The 15,250-nt window shown below is 42.9% G+C and overlaps 1 protein-coding gene across 2 annotated transcripts in view; it reads left to right on the top strand.

The window, feature by feature from the left end:
- Window positions 1–7,508: 7,508 nt before the first annotated feature.
- PLCE1 (phospholipase C epsilon 1) overlaps window positions 7,509–15,250 on the top strand; it is a 334,106-nt gene continuing 326,364 nt past the window's right edge. The window contains exon 1 of one of the 2 annotated variants that reach the window (XM_034776200.1): window positions 7,509–7,753. The gene's annotated coding sequence lies outside the window, so the exon portion shown is untranslated. The remainder of the gene's footprint in view (window positions 7,754–15,250) is intronic. The other variant, XM_034776201.1, reaches the window with a different exon arrangement.

The raw sequence follows: 15,250 nt of genomic DNA, 5'->3' as shown, positions 1-15,250 counted from the left end.
AAGCCCTTTCTTTCGACTTAAAGGGCCCTTTAAACTGGTTTCTTTACACCACCTTCGACGAGGGGATTAGCGATAAAATCGGCCTTTGCGGGTCGGAATTGGGGTAGTGTGGACGGAATTCGACGTTATTGGCCTCCGGGAGCTATCCCACAGTGCTTCATTGTGACCGCTCTGGACAGCACTCTCAACTCAGATGCACTGACCAGGTAGACAGGAAAAGACCCGCGAACGTTTGAATTTCATTTCCTGTTTGCCCAGCGTGGAGAGCACAGGTAACCATGCAGAGCTCATCAGCACAGGTAACCATGATGGAGTCCCAGGATCGCAAAAGAGCTCCAGCATGGACTGAACGGGAGGTATGGGATCTGCTCGCCATATGGGGAGATGAATCAGTGCTAGCTGAACTCCGTAGCAGTAAAATAAATGGCAAAGTATTAGAAAAGGTCTCCAAGGCCATGAAGGACAGAGGCCATAACAGGGACACACAGCAGTGCCGCGTGAAAATTAAGGAGCTACGGCAAGCCTACCACAAAGCCAGAGAAACAAACGGAAGGTCCGGGGCAGAGCCGCAAACTTGCCGCTTCTACGCGGAGCTGCATGCCATTCTAGGGGTTGCAGCCACCACTATCCCAATCGTGTGCTATGACTCCCTCACAGGAGAAACACACAGGGAAGACGGTTCGGGGAATGAGGAAGATGAGGATGGAGGTAATGTAGATAGCTCACAGCAGCAAGGAAGCGGAGAAACTGGTTTCCCCAACAGCCAGGATATGTTTGTTACCCTGGACCTGGAACCAGTAACCCCCGAACTCACCCAAGACCCTGAGGGCACACAGGGGACCTCTGGTGAGTGTACCTTTGTAAATATTACACATGGTTTAAAAGCGTGTTTAATGATTAATGATTAATTTGCCCTGGCAATCGCGGCCAGTACAGCTACTGGAAAAGTCGTGTATGGGGATGGAGCGGAAATCCTCCAGGGACATCTCCAGAAAGCTCTCCTTCATGTACTCCCAAAGCCTTTGCAAAAGGTTTCTGGGGAGGGCTGCCTTATCCCGTCCACCATGGTAGGACACTTTACCACGCCAGGCCAGTAGCATGTAGTCTGGAATCATTGCATAACAAAGCATTGTAGCGTATGGTCCCGGTGTTTGCTGGCATGCAGACAACATCCATTCCTTATCTCTCTTTGTTATCCTCAGGAGAGTGATATCATTCACGGTCACCTGGTTGAAATGGGGTGATTTTATTAAGGGGACATTCAGAGGTGCCCGTTCCTGCTCTTCTGAACAGAAATGTTCCCCGCTGTTAGCCACGCGGTGGGGAGAGGGGTGAAGTGATCATCCCAGAGAATTGGGTGTGTGTGGGGGGGAGGGAGTTTAGTTGGGTTTGTGCTGCATGTTAACCCAGAAACCGCAGCCCCTCCTTTTACATTGAAAACCCATTTTAAATGGCCAACCCAATTCATCTTTGATATGGGAAATGAGGGCGCTGCTGTTTGAAACCATTCCCACATGTTAAGAAGGTTAAAAAAGCCAAAAGACTGTGGCTTACCATGGCTGCCTGCAAGCCAAAATCTGTTGCCTGGCACTGCGTGAGTGATCTCTCATACCAAACCGGCAGGCCCTCACTATAAGAGGAAAAATGCGACCTTGTAACGAAAAAGTGTACCCATTGTTCTCTAAAATGTGTCTTTTTTAACCACCTCTCCCTTCTCCTCCACCAGCTGCAAATGTTTCTCCTTCACAGAGCCTAGTGAACATTAGAAAGAGAAAACAGAGGACGCGGGATGATATGTTCACGGAGCTCCAGATGTCTTCCCACGCTGATAGAGCACAGCAGAATGCGTGGAGGCAGTCAATGTCAGACATGAGAAAAGCACAATATGAACGAGAGGAGAGGTGGCGGGCTGAATCGCGGGATGAACAGAGCAAGTTGCGGGCTGAAGATGATAGGTGGCATCAGCTTGCAGACAGAAGGCAAGAGTTGATGCTCCGTCTGCTGGAGCATCAAACTGATATGCTCCAGCGTATGGTTGAGCTGCAGGAAAGGCAGCAGGAGCAGAGACCGCCGCTACAGCCCCTGTGTAACCAACAGCCCTCCTCCCCAAGTTCCATAGCCTCCTCACCCAGACGCCCAAGAACATGGTGGGGGGGCCTCCGGCCACCCAGTCACTCCACCCCAGATGATTGCTCAAGCATCAGAAGGCTGGCCTTCAATAAGAGTTAAAGTTTTAAAATGCAGTGTGTCCTTTTCCTTCCCTCCTCCCCCACCCATCCCAGGCTACCTTGGCAATTATCCCCCTAGTTGTGTGAGGAATTAATAAAGAATGCATGAATGTGAAATAACAATGACGTTATTGCCTCTGAAAGCGGTGCTCGAAGTGGGGAGGGGAGGGTGGGGTGCTTGGTTCACAAGGAAGTAGAGTGAACCGGGTGGGGGGGGAGGAGGGTTCATCAAGGCGAAACAAACAGAAGTTTCACACCGTAGCCTGGCCAGTCACAAAACTCGTTTTCAAAGCTTCTCTGATGCGCACCGTGCCCTGCTGTGCTCCTCTAACCGCCCTGGTGTCTGGCTGTGCGTAATCAGCAGGCAGGCGATTTGCCTCAACCTCCCACCCTGCCACAAATGTCTCCCCCTTACTCTCACAGATATTGTGGAGCGCACAGCAAGCAGCAATAACAATGGGGATATTCTTTTCGCTGAGGTCTGAGCAAGTCAGTAAGCTGCGCCAGCGCGCTTTTAAACGTCCAAATGCACATTCCACCACCATTCAGCACTTGCTCAGCCTGTAGTTGAACAGGTCCTGACACCTGTCCAGGCTGCCTGTGTACGGCTTAATGAGCCATGGCACTAAGGGGTAGGCTGGGTCCCCAAGGATCACGATAGGCATTTCAACATCCCCAATGGTTACTTTCTGGTCCGGGAAGAAAGTCCCTTCCTCCAGCTTTCGAAACAGAGCAGAGTGCCTGAAGACGCGAGCATCATGTACCTTTCCTGGCCATCCCACGTTGATGTTGGTGAAACGTCCCTTGTGATCCACCAGGGCTTGCAGCAGCATTGAAAAGTACCCCTTGTGGTTTATGTACTCGGTGGCTTGGTGCTCCGGTGCCAAGATAGGGATATGGGTTCCGTCTATGGCCTCACCAGAGTTTGGGAATCCCATTTCAGCAAAACCATGCACTATTGCCTGCACGTTGCCCAAAGTCACTACTCTTGATATCACCAGGTCTTTCATTGCCCTGGCAACTTGGATCACAGCAGCCCCCACAGTAGATTTGCCCACTCCAAATTGATTCCCGACTGACCGGTAGCTGTCTGGAGTTGCAAGCTTCCACAGGGCTATCGCCACTCGCTTTTCAACTGTGAGGGCTGCTCTCATCCTGGTATTCTGGTGCTTCAGGGCAGGGGAAAGCAAGTCACAAAGTTCCATGAAAGTGCCCTTACGCATGCGAAAGTTTCACAGCTACTGGGAATCGTCCCACACCTGCAGCACGATGCGGTCCCACCAGTCTGTGCTTGTTTCCCGTGCCCAGAATCGGCGTTCCACGGCATGAACCTGCCCCAGTAACACCATGATTTCCACATTGCTGGGGCCTGTGCCTTGTGAGAGGTCTATGTCCATGTCAATTTCCTCATCACTCTCTTCGCCGCGCTGCAATCGCCTCCTCGGCTGGTCCGGGTTTCGCCTTGGCATGTCCTGGCTCTGCATATACTCCAGGACAATGCGCGTGGTGTTCATAGTGCTCATAATTGCCGGGAGTAAAACTTAACCAGTTCACCAGGTTGCTATGAGAATTAATTAGTGTTCATTCATCACTTCGCAGTTCATCTTGTACCTAGAACTCCAATTGGAAGATTGCATATGGTGCAAGCTAAAAGGGAAACTAGCAACTTGAAACTGATATTTATCTCTGACAATGTACCCATTAAAGCTACAAATAACACCTAAGGTATTAGCACAAATAAGCTTGGAGTTGATAATGTATTTTCTCTAAAATGCTAGCACTTACATGGTAAATTTGAGTTGATTTTCTCCTCTCTCTCTCTCATCAGGCCCACAGAAGCTATGAGCATTGTGTTGGCATTACTTTCAGCCTTGAATCCTAAAGGATCTCAAAAGGCCAAATAAGCAATAAAGGCCACCCTATCTAGTCCTCACATAAAAGGATGATGAGTGTGATGTGGAGGCTTAGAGAAGAAGAAATGGAAGAATTTTCCATCTTGTGAGGGATTCCATGGACCCACATGACAGAAAAGTCTTTCAAAAGACTGTGATCTATGAGTGCAATCCAGCAGAAGATAGTTTTCATAGCTGCAAAATGCTAGATTAGAAGCTGTCAGTCAGAAAGAACTCAGACATCCCCAAAATTATCCCCTCAAAAGTCAACATTTAGAATGCAACACTGAAAGGGATGGGAGCCCCTGAAGCAGATGTATAATTGTGGAGTATCCCCTTCCCAATAACACACTACTTTTTGATAATTTTCCCAAAACTTAGTTCAACGAAAGCTTTTTTTGTAGCCCCATTGATAAGGGGCTAAATATGGAGCCAGACTTCCCAAATATCAATTGTTCAGAGGAATTACTCTTGTTATACAATGTAGTAACCTCAGTGGACTATGCAGCCAAAGGTGAACTGTCCTGAAAAACTGAGTGATGCAGTGTGGAGGGCAAAGAGATCATCTGAATGAATTAGCCTCTAATTGGCAGCTTTAGAACTTGCCACCAAAGCCCTGCTGGTTATATTTATGTAGAATGTTTTTCCTGGATAAATCTTCACAAGCTCTTGCAGGCAGATCAGAAGGTCATATATACTTCTGTTCATTTCCTAAGTTACTACAAGTGGCTTAAGTGAACCAGCAAAGTTTGTTTTTCTTGATCTGCCAATGACTTACATGCAGCTTTTTAACCAGGAAAATCATGTGGAAAACATAATTAACCATGGGATTACATGAAAACTTATTTTTTAGATATCCCTATATATGCTATTCCTTTATATTCAAATTTTATTTTAGTCTGCAACACTTTTCAGGAATGTGATTTCTGGATTAACAAGCACATAAAAATAGCTTGGAGGAAGGAGTCTTAATGCAATAGTTCTGCAACTCCATGGAAAGAAATCATCAAGATGCTAAAAAATTGGAGGATGTGTCCCAATCCAGCAGTTGTACCCATCTAATCAATCTAGTATTTCTAATGTGCCTATCACCATGGTATCAGATATGGATGTTTCACAATGTTTGCCATTTTCTATCTATTTAGGTATTTCTATGGTCATAGTATCTGAGAACCTCCAATATTAATGAATTTATTCTCACAATACCCCTGTGAAAAAGAAGTGTTATCCCACATTTACAGATGAGGAATGCGGTTACAGAGAGATTAGTTCCCCAATTCAGTAAGGTACTTAAGAATGTGCTTACCTTTGAAGGATGTGAGTAGTCCCATTGACTTCTCATGTGCTTAAAGTAAGGCACATGTGTAAGTAGCTTGCTGAATCAAGGATTAGATGATTTTCCCAATTTTTTCATTTTATGAAGGTTACAACCTTTTATTACTCTTCAGTACAATAAACATACTCTTGCCAAGTTAATAAAAATCAAGTGCTAATATATTGTGAAGGAAAATGGCAGATACATTTTCCACTGGAATAATTTGATATATGTTTCCTGTATTTATTGAAACAATTGAAAAAGCAGAGAGGCTCCATGAAAAGTTCATCTTTAAAGAGGCTGCTATTGCTTGTATTTGTACTCCCACTGCATGATTTTTACTAAACAATTTCTAGTCCTCTTCTACTGAAATTTGGTGCTTTACAAATTTAAATCTCACTATTTTATTTATTAAGTTTATATTTATATATACTGTTACAATATTTGTAAATTAAATATACTTGTGTACAAATTAAACATGAACAGTGCTGAAACACAATACAAACATTTTCAATTCAAAATGTGAATAGGCTAAGGTGAAAGAACCAACAAAATTTCATCTATGGCAAAAAAGGGCCATTATTATCAATACTATATAATATGGGTGAAATCCAAACCACATTGAAGGCCATAAGGATTTCACCCAATATGTGGTACATTTCAGTAAAGAATGATTAATATAAAGTATTTTGAATTAGTGTAACTGTTTTAATTTTAACTAAAACATAATTCAGATTAAACTAGACATAACAGTATAAAGTCAAAATCATATTAGGAAGGCTGAGGTGATCTGTTGTGGCTTGCATATTTTAGCGCTTTTCATTCTTTACTTTAATAACCCTGCAGTTTAAGCTTGTTGAAAGAACCAAGCTTAAAATAAGTAGCTAGTAAAGCCATGTAATGTTAAGTGAATATTACAAATATCTGGCTACAGTAGTAGTAAAAAAAAAAACCCTATGCTTTCAGAAAATATATATCTTCCCTAGGTTTTACTTTACTAGACAGCTATGTTTACTGGTTTTAAGTCTGTTATAACACATCTCACAGTAGACTTATTACACTTTGATTCCCAACTATGCTACACTCAGTATAGGTGCCCACACTATCATAGTGTCAGCATTTTATAAAAAGCGATTAAGAGTCCTGTGGCACCTTATAGACTAACAGACGTATTGGAACATAAGCTTTCGTGGGTGAATACCCACTTTGTCAGATAGACTTGATCTGATGAAGTGGGTATTCACCCACGAAAGCTTATGCTCCAATATGTCTGTTAGTCTATAAGGTGCCACAGGACGGTTTGTCGCTTTTTACAGATCCAGACTAACATGGCTATCCCTCTGATACTTGTCACCATTTTATAATACTTGTCCTCTAAGCATGGTATAAAGAGATACAAAATATTTTCTGAAGTAAAGTAAGTGTTTAATATACAATAGTAAATACCTGACCCTCAAGTGTTAGATACTTTTCCCTTAGAAAACAGTATGAATTCCTTATATTAGAAGGGAATGAAATAAATTACATTTTTTACAATCCAAACACTGGGACATTATCTCCACATACCAGTTATGAGAAAAGTCCCAAAATAAAATTGCATGTTGTCTACAGCCAACTTTTGTTTTTTTTCAAAATTAGAATACTACTTTTAAAATTAAGTTCTAAAAAGATTGAGAATCTTTTTCTCCTTGTTTGACGCTGCACACAAAGACCAGAAAGTCTTGCATGCAAAGATGCACAGCTGAATTAATTTAAATTGTATTTTTCCATAAAGTACTTGGAAACTGTACAATATTTCCCCCTTTCACAGACTTTAGTTAAGTCTTTCTTCCCATAGATAATGGTTGGCAGCAGTGCACAGTGCAGAGGTTGTGTGCTGCACTTCTGAACAAAGTCCTGAATTGAGCCATTGTTTTCACTGAGATAGCCTGCATTTTTCGCTGGACAGAGAGCAGGGTGTAAAAAAGGCACCTTGTGTGCAACTGTTGGCAAGGCTTGGAAGTGAATTAAAATCTCCACAAGGTCTGGGCAGTACAGCTCTGCTCGGTATTGAGCTCTTTGGAAGCACAGTTAGCTCAGACATTCCAATGCAGTGAGGCAACAGGAGGGACACAACTCGACTCTACAGTCGAACGGGGAAAAAAGCCAACTCTTTCACAGAGATTAGTCTCTAGACTGAACTTTCATTCACAACGTGTGAGACACACAATGGCTCTGGACCAGCTTCTGCTCTACAAAGATTTGGAGAAGGCTCCGTTATCCAGTGATCTTGAGTCACTGGGTATTACCACTTAAACAGAATGAGTTGCCTGCCAGAGGTAAGCAAAACTAACAGGAAAGGCTGAAAACAAATCAACTGAAGATGCACTTCAACGGAGGTGGTGTAGGAAATTTTGGGGGAAAGTAACTCTCCCCTTTTGAGTTTGGTCTTTACCCAGGTCCCTTCCTCCTTCTAAGCTCCAGTGTTATTTGAGGTTTACAAACCAAATCAAATGTAGAAATAACAGTTGAATGTATTTGCGTGATTATCTTAGCTGAGCAGTTTGGAATCTCAGGCCCCAAATAGTTTGCTGTCGTGTCCTTGACACCCTAAGATCAATATCTTAATTGATTTCAGCAGCGAAGTTCTGAGCTTGAGCCATAATTCAAGAGCAGGCACCGGGATAGTAGCTATAGAACACTGTCCCATTGCTTAAAAAGCAAATGAGTTACAGCTGGGAGGGAGTGGATGCAGAGGTGTTTCTAACAATGTAAACTCTCGCTCAGGGCACGTAGCACTACATACAATGGCGCAAACTCTTTGGATGGGGGTATGTATTTAATATTGCATGTAATAATTTTAACCTGGATGGAAGGGCAATGTACCTAACGCCTCATAGCGGTACATATAACTGGGGAGATGCTCAGGGGGAAGGGTCTGTGTGGAAGGTTCAGCCCCAGCTTGCCCTGTTGGTTCTGCGGGCGCCCCCCATCTTGTGCTTTTGGGTCGGTGCAAAAACCTTCTTCCCTGCAGCGTGTGTGATTTGTGGGAGGGGAGGATCAGGAACCCGCTGGTGGCGGCGACACAAACATCCTGGCCCTGCACTGTGACGGGGGGAGGGAGGCTGCGGACCCTTTGGCATTATGACGCTCTGCCCTGCACGGTGTGTGCCCGTGAGGAGATTCCTCTGGGGCGGTGGTGGCGGTGTAACCCCCTGTGCGCTACAGTGAGCAGCACTAGTTCCCGGGGCAGAGCACCCAGCGCGGGGCTGTTTGCCCTGGTGCTAATGACCCAAGGTGCTTCCCTGCTCTGTGGCCCTACCACGCTCACCTCAGGATGCCTGGGGCTTGGGGGGGGGAGGTGGAGAGGGCTGGGCGCGTTTCCCTCTCAGGGGAACCCGGCCGTAGTCCTCCTCTTCCCCCACCTCCGGTCTGAGCGAGCCCCCCGTTCTCCCCGCTGCGCCTCCTTCCGCCCAGCTGGGCGTTGCGAGCCCGGCAGGCCACCTCCCCCTCGGTCAGCGCGCGCTCCCTGCCGCCTGCCCGCTCCGCGGAGCCGTTGAGTTCGGGGACTGCCCTGACCCGGAGCCTGCCCTGCGCAGTCAGCCGGGACGAGAGCCCTCGGGGCTGCTGCAGTGACCCGCCGCCCGGCCTCAGCTGCGGCAGCAGGAGGAAGAGGCTGGGGAGACGCTGAAAGTTGCCGCCTCCTACTTATCCCCAGCGGGTGAGGCGCTTCCACAGGCTCCTTGCCTGAGTTCGTGGGACTCGAGTGGGTGGGCGGGCCTCCTGGTTGCCCAGGATCACTTCCATAGGTTGCTTTGGGGGTTCGGGTGGTGAGAAAGGGTCCCCCCCTCCCCCGGTCACCGAGATACGGGGCCATGGGTCCACACCTGCACTCCGGCAGCCTCATGGACTTCAGAGGGGTTGTATTAGGTCTGACATCCTTGCATTGGCTACACTGGCACCCTAGTTTGTCACCCCCTTTGCTCCCCATATATCAGTTCTCCATTAGGCTTGTGAAGATGATGAGCTACGCTAACATGCAGTTTCTATGCATTCGCATTGCAATATTTAGTTGTAAAATATCCTCTTTCTCTGCAGAGGATTTGAGGAAATGCGGGGGGGGGGGGTTGGGGTTGGGTGTGGATTGTAACAAACTTGTTATAAATTACAACTGGGTATAAAGTCCTCACTATCTTCTCCCTGAACTTCTCACTTTATAGCGTGGTTTATATCAGTAACAAGTTTCATATTTCATTGCTTTAAACTTTCTGGCTAATCACATCTCAATGGATTGTTCTAGATGAGCTGCAGCATCTGATCAACTACAAAGTTTTAGGTTACTGGGGTGAAGTGGTCTCTCCCCAGCATTTCGGTGGTTTACAATAATAAGCGTTCTCAGATGTTATAAAAGTTCGTTCTAAGATGAAACCTGGCAATCAAAGCAGCAAAGTGTAAACAACCCCCCGTTCTGGCCTCGCCTTTGATATGCTTGAAAAAGTTTAGCTTTGTGAGTAACTTTGCATTCCTTACTAGTCCCATTGAAGTGTTTGCAGGATTGGGACCAAACTGTGCAAGATTTGCTAGTCTCATTCCCCAGAGTGTACGATATACCTGAGAACCAGCAGGGAAGCCTAGAGAGGAGCTATAGGAGTATCAGCAGGCTGAGCTGCTGCGGTCTAAGGATAGTAGGATGATAAGTGAAATGATACAGAAACTCATGAAAGGGTTGGCTGTGGTTCAAGGAGCAGACAAATGTTCAGACTGGTTATTTTGCCGTGCGGTTTGCCCATCCCTAATTGTAATGCACATTTGCGAGGCAGTAGAATTAAAATTGGTATTTTATGTTTATATCAAGATTTTGTTGAATGAATAAAAACATAATTTTTATAAGTATTTCAGGAGTGGGGATGAGTTTTGCCCCATTATAAAAAAGAAAAATTCTCAACATCTGAGAACGATTAAAGAAATTAAATTCCAGAATTTATAATTACCTAATAATCATCTTAAATCAGAAGCCCTCCTTTTTATTTTTGAATCATCCTATGAGAAATAGAACTATCTACAAACAGTATATGTATATTTCTAATTAGACAAGATGAGCAACACCTAGACAAACAGGGGAGGAAAAAATAACAAACAAAATCAAACTACAAATAACTTTATCACAGGAATCTGAATATATTGTAGAACACCAATCAAAAACTGTTGAGAGAGACAAACTGGACTGCGTAAGTCATGAGAAACCATGCCCAGTTTGCATAGAAATGAACAGGGGATTGCTAAATTCTTCCATTCTCCTCTTAGTCATCTGAATAAAAGAAACCTCTCATATTTTGCCATGTTAAGACATTGATTCAATACATTATTATGAGTTCATTTTCACTTTCCCGTGTGTTGAGACAGGTTTCTTTGTAGCTAGATTTGCCCTTAGAACCTTCCCCTTTTTGGGTCCAATTCTACAAAGTGCCAGCTACCCTCAACTCTGTAGACTTTTATGTGGTATGTGTTGGGCAATGTATTTTTGTTACATTAAGCAAAATGTAATACTAAATACAGTTTAACCAATATCTTTTCTATATTTTTGCATAATTTTGTCATTCTGACAATAAATGATACATGAGAAAAGACAAAAAAACCTCTATCAGTAAAGTAAGGATAAGAAAAACAAATCATCAGATAAAGTATTTCTAATAGATGTATCCATTGAGAGTCACGGAAAGGGTTCAGAAAAGGGCTACAAGAATGATTTAACGTTTGGAAACACAGACTAGAAATAAGGCACAATTTTTTTAACTGTGTGGGAAACTAACTATTCGAATAGTTTACTAAGGGTTGTGGTGGAGTCTCTATCACCAGTCATTTTAAAATCAAGATTGGATATGTTTCTAAAAGATATGCTCTAGTTCAACCATAGCTATTGGACCTGAAACAGGAATTAATTCAGCGAAGTCCGAGGGCAGGCCTTCACTACAGGGGGAGGGAGGAAGGGTGTCGATTTAAGATACGCAAATTCAGCTACGCGAATAGCGTAGCTGAATTCGACGTATCGGAGCCGACTTACCCCGCTGTGAGGACAGCAGCAAAATCGACCTCCGCGGCTCCCCGTCGACGGCGCTTACTCCTACCTCTGCTGGTGGAGTAAGTGTGTCGATTCGGGGATTGATTGTCGCGTCCCGACGAGCTGCGATAATTCGATCCCTGAGAGATCAATTTCTACCCGCCGATTCAGGCGGGTAGTGTAGACCTAGCCTGAGTCTAACTTCCTGCATAACACAGGACATAAGTCACAATGGTTCCTTCTGGTCTTAAAATCTATATATCTATGAATAACTGCATTAAAATTCTAATTCTTGCTGAGCATTTTTCATTAATTATTAAAATAAAATATATATTTCAACGATCAATAGAAACTTTTTCTACTGGAAGATTACTATTTCAGTGTTGGTTGGTTTTCATTTTGAAATAATCTTATTAGGAACCAGGCTCTTTAAGCAGGAACCATCTTTTTGTTCTGCTTTTGTACAGAATCTAGCACAATGAGGTTCTGGTCAATGAATAGGGATCCTAGGCACTATGCTAATACAACTGATTAATCATAATGTCTGCTATATTTTATATACTTTTAAAAAAATCCATAAGTTAATCATAGTGCTTAATTATGCAACTCCAACATGAATAGAACTTATCCTCATAACTAGTCCCTTGCAGTCATTTGGTATTAGTTGTGTGAATAAGGGATGTGGAATTGGGTCCACAGTCTTTAACTATGAAATATAATTAATTTGTTTGCAAGAGATTGCACTTTTAATAGTTTTTATAATAAAAAAAACAATTAGTATGCAAAAGTATGAGCCATGTTTGTCAGTGGTCAAATTCTGCCCTCAATTACGTTTTTAATCCCCTTTAAATTAGGCCATAAGTGACTGAATACACAAATAAGAGCAGTATGACTTACATTGAATACTGCTTTGTTTGTCTTGGCAGACCTGTGTGGAGATCTGACTGTGGGTGGGGTTTCCAGAATCATGCTTCTGCCAAACGTGGATCATATTGCACTCTTGATTTCTGAGCAAAACTCCTATTTACTTTGAGAGTTGTATGTTGGAGAAGAGGGTCATTGTGTTAGCACTACCTATATATGGGTCTCTTTTCTTTCTTTAGTGACAGAATTCTGATCTGACTTGAAGTAAGTGGAGTTTCTTCAGACTTACACCAGTGTGAGATCAAACTCTGGCCATTAATGGTCTATTATGTTCCATCGCTCTAGCATTTGGGTGCATGACATAATTGAGTGCAACTAGATAGTAAATCAAACCATCCACAATATTCCTTCCTGAACTACCCTAACCAGTCATAAATAATCCACCATAGTCAAACAAATGCTTAACCTGAAAGGTGTCTTTTACTTGTTTCTGAAAACCTGTAAAGGTGACCTCTAACAGATTGCTCAGGGGGGTGAGTTTCAAAACTAAACTTTCTCCTCCAGAATCATCCAGTTTCCAAGTCCCCAAGACTGCCCACCTACCAACTATCAGCAACGGTGTCTCAGGTGATCTCAGCTGTTGTGGTGCTTCGTTGGGTCATAAGTGAGCTAGGCATCAAACCTCAGGGCATATATGAATATACCTAGGAAAATCCGTCTGCATCCAAATCTCCTATTCAGACTAGGGAAGTTTTGGGTGTGCGAGAAATGCAGGATTGAGCCTTACATGAAGATCGACATTCTGCAGGCTAGTGTTTCAGCTGTGACATTTTACCCACAGTAGTCTGCGGCACGCCTTAGTAGACTAAATGGGTTCTGGTCTCTGGAATGTCTTTTGCTGTGTATTGCGATCAACAGAAAAGTAATCTTGAGTAATTTGGTAAGAAAATTGCAGTGGAGATCATTTTTTTCAAAAAGGTAAAAATGATCCACTTTATTTTTCAATTGACCTGTAAAGTTTTTTTTTTTAATAAATACTTTAAATACCATTTCAATATCTTTTAAAATATTTGAAGGTATTTCGATGTACACTTACAGTTAACTTCTTTGTGTTTCTTTCTGTTAATTCTTAATAACATATTTAAATACTTCTGGTTAAGCAGAAAGGTGAAAATGTTGTGTACCAAAGTAAAGTTACATGAAAGGTATATGTGAAAGGTATTTTTAAATATTTATTTTGGGATAATATTTTAATTCTGTTAGTATGCACAAGTGCTGTATAACTTGCATCTAATAATAGTATGTTTTGTTCACCAGATGACTCTCCAGTTGCATGTGACCTTGCCTAGTGTTGTAGGACTTTGCTGTCTGTTTTAGACAATGCTCTGATGTGGGACTTTTCCTCCCACAATATTTTTCTCCATCTGTGCTACAGTGTACAGCAAGAATGCCTCTGAAGTGAACTCTGGTATTTCTGAGGTTTGTGCTACAATACATCTTTATTCTAACATTTTTATAACGCATTCCTTTATTTCAAATACAAAACTCAGTTGTTGATTGAAATCAGCCACTTACTTGGCTGATTTCCCCTCATAGCAGTGCAGGTAGTTTCAAGCAGCATTAACACTTGATTGAATTTCCACTTGGAAATCAGTGGGGTGTGAGGGAATCATGCTGTGTAGAGTAACTGCTCTGTGGATCTACTTCATCTACAGCGCCCCCAAATTCGCATGAAGGAACAAGCTTGTGGAGCTCCAGTTGAGAAACTTCCATGATGTCAGCTCTCACCCTTTAATTTCTCTGGCTTGGTTCTGCTTGTTTTGGATCCTGCCTGCTTATGAAAATGAAGGGAAGAAAATTGTTTCATGTTTTTAATATCCAAACTAAAATGCTTTAAGAGCATATTTTTCTTCTTTGCTTTCCTTTGCTAGTTTTCATTTTCTAATTTTTTTCAAAGATATATTTATAACTAGATTAAGATAATGAATTCTTTAATTCATGTGAGTATATTAAGATAAATGTATTCTATAGGATGGTTCATTTAGTGGACAGTGATATTTTAGTATTTGTACTTCTAAAACTGTTTAATATTTATACATTTTACTAATAAGGTTCATGTTCTGGTGAATTTTCAAATAAACTAGACACCTGCTGTATGTCTATATATCTCCCTTCTGCTCAGATTTATGTGGGTGGGAACTAACTAAAACAAACATTCCTTGGCCTTGTAAAAGTTGCAGGTCCATGTAATCTCATCTCTTTTAGTGTATGGAACCAAAAGTGGTGCAGGTTTAAGGTGAGCAATAAAAGCAGGGAATCTGCATGTATCCAAGACTCCAATTCTGCAGATTATTGGCCAGCTGAGCCCCTCTGCATTTCCCTCTGGCTCTTGCCAGTCATGCCTATTACTTGATCAGGCCAGTAGTTCACAGATTGCTCATCCAAGGTTGTTCTGTGACATCTTGGGTGGTAAAGGGCTAAAGAGCAAACAAGATTGTTTGAAGTCCTTTCCCCCCCCCCCCCCCCCCGTGGTTCTTCCATAATTCTTGGAGCAAATATATTGTTTAAAGTGGCTCCTTTGGAGTTCTGGGAGAGAATCTACTGTGTAGTGCAGCTCCCATCCAAGTCCGTCCCCCTTCCCCTCCGGCAGTCTGTTGGTTGCACAGTTCTTTTGTAGTGGTTATGCAGAAGAGGGAGTACCCTGCATAGCTACCTTCCCTCTGCATGTGGTCATGTCATAGCAGTGTCTGTAGTCTTGCTTCCCTTCACATGAAGCAGCTGGAAGGGGAGGTGAAAATAAGAGCTTTAGAAACTTGTGTATATTTTGTATTAAAAAGTACATACAATGTGAGAACCCCAGTGAGGCCAACTAATCACATATTAAGGGAAAAGCTTTTAGATACACACAATCCAT

The sequence above is a fragment of the Trachemys scripta genome, chromosome 7 (genome assembly GCF_013100865.1).
Source record: "Trachemys scripta elegans isolate TJP31775 chromosome 7, CAS_Tse_1.0, whole genome shotgun sequence".
In the NCBI taxonomy this organism is placed as follows: Eukaryota; Metazoa; Chordata; order Testudines; family Emydidae; genus Trachemys; species Trachemys scripta.
This window is presented reverse-complemented; position numbering and strand designations above follow the sequence as displayed.